The sequence below is a fragment of the Nomia melanderi genome, chromosome 13, assembly GCF_051020985.1.
Source record: "Nomia melanderi isolate GNS246 chromosome 13, iyNomMela1, whole genome shotgun sequence".
In the NCBI taxonomy this organism is placed as follows: domain Eukaryota; kingdom Metazoa; phylum Arthropoda; class Insecta; order Hymenoptera; family Halictidae; genus Nomia; species Nomia melanderi.
This window is the reverse complement of record NC_135011.1, coordinates 5377326-5385136: the sequence shown is the minus strand read 5'-3', so window position 1 is coordinate 5385136 and position 7811 is coordinate 5377326. Positions and strand designations below refer to the sequence as shown.

General features: G+C 42.6%; 1 protein-coding gene across 1 annotated transcript in view; it reads left to right on the top strand.

The window, feature by feature from the left end:
• Positions 1 to 1350: 1350 nt before the first annotated feature.
• Positions 1351 to 7811, top strand: part of Pde6 (phosphodiesterase 6) — a 24194-nt gene continuing 17733 nt past the window's right edge. The window contains exon 1 of the mRNA XM_031969911.2: positions 1351 to 2373. The gene's annotated coding sequence lies outside the window, so the exon portion shown is untranslated. The remainder of the gene's footprint in view (positions 2374 to 7811) is intronic.

Here is a 7811-nt window from a genome sequence, read left to right as displayed (position 1 = left end):
GTATCCACTGTCAGTATCTAGTTTCGAAAAGAAGGCTAAAGCTCTACGTGTCCATCCCTCTACCATCCAACCACTCGACACAGTGACCACAACTCTGGCATCAAAACAAACTTCCTCAAACAACATTCCACGCGTTCCCTTTCAACGCTCAAGCTCCATTTCCCACAAACATTTTCTAATCCCCCATATCAAGGGCAAAAAAGATCGAAAAGAAGAACTAATTAATACAAAATCGATGCTCTCCTCGTCAAAACCCTTCGCAATCGAAAACAACTCCAAAACTCCATAAACAACTCTCGCCCGTCACACTCCCATCAACATACTCAAACTAAAAAATCCTCCAAAAAAACAATCAAAAAGGAAAAGACCAATTACAGCAAAATCGATACGTTCCTCCTCATCAAAACCCTGCTCAATCGAAAACAACTCCAAAACTCCATAAACAACCCTCGCCCGTCCCAATCACATCAATATAATTAAAATAAAAAATCCTCCAAAATAAAATCGAAAAGGAAAAAACCAGTTACAGCAAAATCGATACATTCCTCCTCATCAAAACCCTGCTCAATCGAAAACAACTCGAAAACTCCATAAACAACCCTCGCCCGTCACACTCCCATCAATATAATCAAAATATAATTGTCCGAAATAAAATCGAAAAGGGAAAAACCAGTTACGGCAAAATCGATACATTCCTCCTCATCAAAACCCTGCTCGATCGAAAACAACTCGAAAACTCCATAAACAACCCTCGCCCGTCACACTCGCATCAACATAACCAACCGACTAAAAACCGCTCGAAAGTAACAATCGAAAAGGAAAAGAGCAATTAGAATAAAATCGATACTTTTCTCCTCGACGTTCACCGCTCGCCTCGCGACTCCTCGACGCACTCCGAGAATAGTCGCGGCAGAGGTTACCGGCGATCAGCGTGCACGCGTCGCGCACGGGCATCGCTCGTGTCTATCTCCGCGCGCGCTCACGCACACGGGCTCACCCCCGGTCCGGGGGTTGTCTTACGCGCACATCGTCGTGCAAGCTCGAAGCGTGGTACCACTGACACAGGAACGCGGCGCGTCGGTGTCCCCGCGAACAGAGAGGACAGAGAGAGTTACACGCGAGACCAGGGGGTAGGGGGTCGCGCGCTAGTTTCCGCGTTCCACCGGCACAGGCGCTGGCCGACCGAGGGGTTGCCGGGGGTTAGGGAGCGCGGGGGTGTCGGCGGATGGAAAGAGATACACGCCTACACGCGTAGGATCCGAGGAGGACTGCGGCGAAGATAGAAAGGGACGACGGCCAGGGTGGGAGGCTACGGAGGGGAAGCTTGCGCGTATCCGGCCGAAGCTCCGCGTTTCACGAACACCCGTCGCTCGGGTGCTGCTGGCCTGGCTCCTCGCTCTCTCCTCAGTAAGCTCGGAGCTTTCGACCGGTCCAGACGGGCTACGCGAGGGACACGTTCGATCGAGCCGCGTCCTGTCTCTTCCAATCGCGTCTCGCGAGCAGACGCATCCCCTACGCAGTTGCGTGGGACATGTGCGTCGCCCGCGGTGCCAGCCGGACTCTAGCCGTCGCCTCCTGCGGCACGAAGGTACCTCGACGAAACTTTATACAGGGGTGTAAGTATCAGTGAAGAAGATCAATGCCGAACGCCAGCGGACGGCATTCCGAGGGAGCCTAAGGAACCAGCCTAGGGTGCTAAGAGTGGCTAGCAAACAGGCTCCGGAGAAGGCAGAGCGAAAAGACGATCGGGATGTGAGACGATGGGGGTGGGGGCGGGACGAGCTGGCTGGTCGAGTGGATGAGTCGGAGATGAGAGGAGATAAACGTCGATCAACGGGGATGCTCGGTTATTCCCGGAGGCCTGACACTGGCCGGGGCTACTGCTAGCTGGACCAGCGGAAGACCACGCTCCGGGTGAACGTGTGCGCCAATCGCGGATCGCGGTTAGCCTTTCCGTCTTTCTCCGTCTGTATTGGTCTCCGGCCACTCGGCCGGAAGTCACGGTATATATCCAGGACAGGGGCAGCGTGCACGACACACCGAGCCGACGACGCTCGAGATCGATCCTCGGGGAAGACCGCTGGCGTGTATCAGCTTGATTACTATTACGGAAGACGGATGGACGGGGGGCGGAGAGGGTTATGAACGGCGCCGGACCCGTTACGGCCTGATTTCCTCGGGAAAATGGAAATGATCGAGGACCGATCCGGACCGCGCGGGGCTTCTCGCTCGATCGACGCGGGGAATTAGCGGCCGCGTGAACCGACGCGGACTCGGTTCACGCCGGGACTGCTGACGGATCGGGGATTGCGGCTCCGCCGTGGATCGTGTGTCGCGGACGCTGGAGGAATTCGATGATCTTTGAGACAAGAAGTATGTTCACTCCTGGTGTTCTTTCGTTTTATTGCATGGGCTGTCGCGGAATGTTTTCCTCCCGTTTCGCGGCCATCGGGGGTTAGAGGGATTTCGCGATTGTTGAAATGGGGAGGGATGTTTGTTCGTTTTGTTTCTTGTTTCTTGCGTGGGATGTGGTTGAATGTTTCGGTTTTGTTTTGGTAGAAGTATGTTGTCCCTTTTGATTGTTACGTAAGAGATGGGGTGTTTGTATTGGTTCTTTTATCGGGGCGATTAAGAGTTGAGGATGATTGAGAATTTTCTCTCGTTTTGTTGCATGTGAATGCTCCTTTTTTGCTTTAGTCGGGGATTAGATGGATTCGATGACCGTTGCTGTGTATAAACTGTATACGTGCTGTTTTTTTTGTTGGCCGCTGCATGAGAGATAAAGGAACGTTTTTTTGTTTGTTTTGGGGTCGACTGGGCGGGGGAATTGATAGATTTGTCGGGAACGTGATGAAATTGTAATTGGGAATGTTTGATTGTGTACCTTATTTGAATTCGTGGTCGGAGATGGATATTGTCGGATTTGTTTTCAACGGACGTTTGTTTAAGATAATTAGCGAAACGGATTTTTGCTGATCGTATCTTTTAGTCGATTAATCGTTCTTCCGCGTTCGCGGGAAATTGTTATGTTTACTCGGATTGTTTACCTCTTTTTATACGAACAATATTATTCGATCATTCTTGTCTATTTACTGAAACCAATTCAATTTGAACATTCCTGTCTATTCAATAAACTTAAACGTATTCGAATAATTCTTTTGAATTATTCATTCTTACTCGTTACAACCGTTCATTCGAATAATTAATCTTTAGTCCATTAAGATCTTTACTAGTCTCTAGTAGATTGAATAATAAATGTAACAGTAGAAATCACTTCTAGTATGAAATCTAAACACCTCGTAAATTCAAAGGGATCACTCGAAGTTGGTCATTTCGTATGCAACAATCCGACACTGCGAGAGTTCGATCTCGGAGAAAGAAGGGACACTTAACGGCTGGAAAGATGAATATGAATATAGCGAGGTCGGAAGAGTGCTTTTTCACTCGATCTTCGAATACACTTGAAGGTAACGGCACAGCGAAGTAGTACCTAAACCCAACCGGTCTATAAACAGTAGCTGCGAGCCAGCTGAAGTCCTTAGAACTTCATTCATCATCATCGCGTGTAAAATTCCGAGTACGTCCAACGAGCTAATTTAGACTAATTTGAATATACAGGGTAATACACGATACAAGGTGGAATGCAGTTTTCTCATGCTCGGCATAATACAGTTTATTGAGCACACTGGATCGAAAGCTACTTTTATGAGCTCTCTGTGCTTACTGCATCAGAATACTGTTATGTACCTCTGAGCGTACAACTTTACTGTCGGCAGGATAAATACAGGGTGTCCCAGAAATCGCGAGAACGCGGGCAATACAAGCAAATTTATTTGCGAGAAGCTTCCTAAATAGAAACAGTGCGCCACGAACGGACACGTGGTAACTTTCTGTTTATTGTCAGCGACGCTCGTAAAATATACAATTCTATACAGAAATCTTATTCCACTGTTCGCAATAAAATGCTCGAACAAATTGCCAATTAAACAAGAATCTATTAAAACAGATGGACCAGCGAATAAGAATATTTTTAAATAAGAACTTCAAATAAATAAGTGATTCAATGAAAATTCACCCAATTTGGTAATCAGTTAAACACGTTTTCGAAGAAATGACAGAAGAAGAATTAATTCAAGCAAATAATTCAAGCAGGAAGTTACCTTAACGAAGAATTACATGAATTCACAATAGCTTTTCATTAGACTGTTCAATTAACCCACTTCAAAGTTTTTCACTGGAAACACTCAACATTTTCCGACGAGATACAAATGACATTGTTTGAAACAAACTTAACGATAATTCACAGATAAATTGAGCAACAAAGCTATTTTATTTAAATACTTCGCACAGCAATGCAAAGTTTCATTTAGAATACTAAATATTCATAGTTTTGCCGTATTAAATCAAGCGGTGATTGAAAATCACCTATCAAGCGCAAATTAAATTATCCCAAGACAACCTCAACTAAACAAACAAAGCAAACCATAAAACGCAAACAATGAGTATCGCCAATAACCATTATCCATCGAAAACACTGAAACAACAAGAATTCAATCGATTAACAATCTCTCGAAAGCATCTACCCTAAACGATTCAAACGATCCCTAACACCTTGACTGCCATGGGGGTCACCGGTGACCCCCAATCGAATCGATTTACTTCAATTCTCTCAATTAAACGATGATTATTCGAAAATATTTCTATATTATAAATAATGCCACCTACTGTGACAATCACCTAGATGGACATGCAATTATAATCAAATTGTTTATTCACAATTTCGTATTCTGAATATAAAAGCTTGATATCATCAAACTGACGACATTCGTTCTCAAAGGGTTAACGTTGAACTTTGTATAACGCCTACGCGAGATATTGGAACAAAATAGCTTTGCTCGATATACTTGTGACTTCCCTCGAGTCAGTTTCAAAGGACATCGTCTTCGCATGAAAAAAATATTAAATATTTCTAATGAGAAACTTCCGAGTGCAAAGGGTTAACGAATGTCGCGGGGGTCACCGGTGACCCCAACTAAATTGAACCACTATAGTTCACTCAATTAAACGATAGTTATTTGGAACTATTTTTTACATTATAAACAATGCTACTTAACGCAGTGGCATTTAATTGGTAATAATTAATACAATTCAATCGTATAATTAAATATTATACTTTTTCCATTTTTGTACAAACATTTCTACATTACCAATTACGCTACCTAATACGGTGACGTTCAGCTAGATCACCGTGCAATAATAATAATGCAATTCAATCGAATGATTTAATATTTGATTTTTTCACCGGTGACCCCCAACTGAATTGAACCACTATAGTTCACTCAATTAAACGATGGTTATTCGAAAACATTTCTACATTACGAATAACGCTACCTAATACAGTGACGTTCAGCTAGATCACCGTGCAATAATAATGCAATTCAATCGAATGATTTAATATTTGATTTTTTCCACTGTATTCTGCGGCGTCGAATCGTCCGGCATTCGACGTGTTAATAAACCTGTTACCACTAACAGTTAAGTGCTACCTTGCGAGCCTTCTTTCTAAACTCTCGCGTAGTTATTATGAGGACAGTCAGCGACGCCTCGATGCCGACCGCTCGAAGCCCCACAAAGGATTAACTTTCGCTCGATTGCAGGGCCAGGGATGCAGTAAAAAAAAGAGCGGTGCGTAAGTTGAAAGCAAGGTAGCCAACGGAGAAAAGTGGCGTGAACCAGCGATCTCCGGCCGGTCTTTGAAACTACGAAATATTTCAGGCGACGGATAGCTTCCTGCCGCGGAAGAGATCAATGGTAATTAGATCGTCCCGGGTTCAATCTATCTTTCATTCGCCGTTTCGAACTATGAAGCAGGCCATTTTAGACAGAGCCGCTTGAATTTATCACGAGCGAGTGGGAATACCCCGGATTTCAACACTCGGGCCGCGCCACCGGCGCTCATTAACTTCCAGATTTAATTCAGCCACTTTTTCAGATGAAAATAGTGGTTCCTTCTCTCTTCGGGCATTCGGATAGTGGGTTGACGCACGAGTCTCGGCGTTCTTAGCTTTTAGATTTAGTTCGGTGGATCAACTGTTCACCGGCTGAACCGAGACTAAGAGAAACAAAGCAGTTACATCGAGTTTTTGAAATTCTTATATATTGAAATTCTTCACTGGAAATACTCAATAATTCCTAATGAGCTGCAGATGAGATTTTCCAAAATTCTTTTGACAAGACGCGCGTACATTGAGGAAGGAAACTATTTTCTTTCAATATTTCATATTAATGCATTATACAAAGTTGAATATTATACCTCAAACTTTACAATTTAGCTGTGTCAAATCAATTATTGGCGACTGAGAGGCGCTTCCGGAGTGCAAACGGTTAACTCTATTATTTTCCATGAATTTTTCGATGTTAACACTGAAACTAGCGAGCAGTTGAAAAAGAATAGAACAGAACAACCCGAACGACATTTATTTGGAACAATAGTAGATGGACCTGAAAAAAGTCCATTACTTTTTAGCCTGAACATGTTAACTCTATTGTTTTCTATGAATTTTTCGATGTTAACACTGAAACTAGCGAGCAGTTAAATTGACCTTTTGAAATTCTTAGATAGAAACTTTAAGAATGGAGTTATTGAGACTTTAATTGATTTGCAATTCGGTTTGCATACTGTGAAATCAATTTCTTTAATAACTTTGAGAAGGAGAAACGTCTGTTGTCTTTTTAACACATTGAGTACTGGCAAGAAAGCTCGTTTTTATATAAAGACACTCAGCTATGCAATTTGCTAATTACTATAGTATTTAGAAAAATATGAAATTTGATTCACATTGATTACCTATTTAAAATACATTGCATAACAATATATCTGAGTTTTTGTATGCATAGCAATATAAGTTGATCTCACTGAAAATTTCCATCCGAACAATTCAGTTTTCTGAGAAGTAACCGGTACACAATGTGTTAATAATTGCAAGAGGACAGAATCATTTTGACTAATCTGGTAGTTTGTGTTGAATATTAATAATGTTAAATAGGGTTTATTATGTGAGATTTTTTTATATTAATATAGAATGTAATGGCTTTCTTCTTTTAGAATAGTTTCACATCTAGTAATCCATTTTTGTAATTCTCTGTTTAACGAGTTTGTAAACTGAAATGAAAATAGAGGTTCCTTTTCTCTTCGGATATTTGGATAGTGGGTTGACGCACGAGTCTCGACGTTCGTAGCTTTTAGATTTACTTTGGTGGATCAACCGTTCGCTGGCTGAACCACGTAAAAACGAGGATTGAAGTGTCCTTTACACGCGTTGAAGTAGCTCGAAGACAGATGTTATTTGTTTCGAGGAAGATATTGTTTTGTTAGCCGCGTACGAGAAACGTTGAATTTTTGCGTCGACCTGAAGTGTGCATAAATGTATATATTGTAGAGTTCGAAGGTTTCGAAGAGGGTAAAGTAAAAGCCGGTGTCTCACGAAGTTAAAGCGAGTTGACTTAACAGAAGTGGCACGAGGAAATCAAGGAAATTTATTTTTAAATCTGTGGAACGACTTGTGTCCACTGAATTGTGGCGAGATTAATTATACCTGTCAACGTACGATGAAATGCGCAGGTTATTCGGGGAATTACTGGCGTCGGACTGGAAGAATTCAGAAAGTTAACCCTTCGCACTCCAAAGGTGCCGCTCAGTCACCACTCGATTGGCGCGTCAAAATTGTAAAATTCCGTATTTAACATTAAGTCTTGAGTAATCTGTCGATACGCGAAATGGGGAAATAAAATAATATAGTTCCCCTTATTTT